Raw genomic sequence first — 850 nt, 5'->3', positions numbered from 1 at the left:
AAAAATTAGCCGGACGTGGTGGTGGGCACCTGTAGTCCCAGCTACTTGGAAGCCTGAGGCAGGAGAATGGCTTGAACCTGGGAGGCGGTGGTTGCAGTGAGCTGAGATGGTGCCAGTGCACTCCAGCCTGGGCAACAAAGCGAGACTCTGTCTCAAAACAAACAAACAAACAAAACCTCAAAAAAACCAGGTAGGTCTTGCTTAAGGCCGGGTGTGGTGGCTCACGCCTGTAAATCCCAGCACTTTGGGAGGCCAAGGAAGGGGAGGGGGTCACCTGAAGTCAGGAGTTCAAGACCAGCTTGGCCAAACTGGCAAAACCCCGTCTCTACTAAAAATACAAAAATTAGCCGGGCGGGGTGACGGGCGCCTGTAATCCCAGCTACTCGGGAGGCTAAAGCAGGAGAATTGCTTGAATCCAGAAAGCGGAGGTTGTAATGAGCCGAGATCATACCACTGTACTCCAGCCTGAGTGACAGAGCAAGACTCTGTCTCAAAACCAAACCAAACCAAACCCAGTTCCCAAGTACAATCTAGAAGGTCTTCTTAGGAGAAGATTCTGCCGGTGGGGGGCTGGGGTAGGGCACGTCTCTGCGTCCTTACCACTGGCAGTCTGTCCAACAGTCTGCCCTTAATTCCATCTGCTTTTGCTCAAAAACCTATACTGAGAAGTGGAAGGAAGTTGGACTTACTGCACAGCAATGGAATGAGAACACATCCACCTTAATTATAGCAGTAACAATAACCACTTTTATGCAGCACCTACTGTGTCCCAGGCACTAGTCTAACTGCTCGACGTGGATTAACTCATTTAATCAGCCCTATGAGGTAAGCAGGTTTTTTTTTTTTTTTT

At 49.5% G+C, this 850-nt stretch overlaps 1 protein-coding gene across 1 annotated transcript in view; it reads left to right on the top strand.

The window, feature by feature from the left end:
- Nucleotides 1-850, top strand: part of ATF5 (activating transcription factor 5) — an 8,003-nt gene that overhangs the window by 3,884 nt on the left and 3,269 nt on the right. The window lies entirely within an intron of this gene.

Source organism: Mandrillus leucophaeus, unplaced genomic scaffold (genome assembly GCF_000951045.1).
Source record: "Mandrillus leucophaeus isolate KB7577 unplaced genomic scaffold, Mleu.le_1.0 Scaffold74, whole genome shotgun sequence".
Lineage (NCBI taxonomy): Eukaryota > Metazoa > Chordata > Mammalia > Primates > Cercopithecidae > Mandrillus > Mandrillus leucophaeus.
The sequence above is the reverse complement of the archived record's forward strand: the minus strand, read 5'-3'. Positions and strand labels throughout refer to the sequence as shown.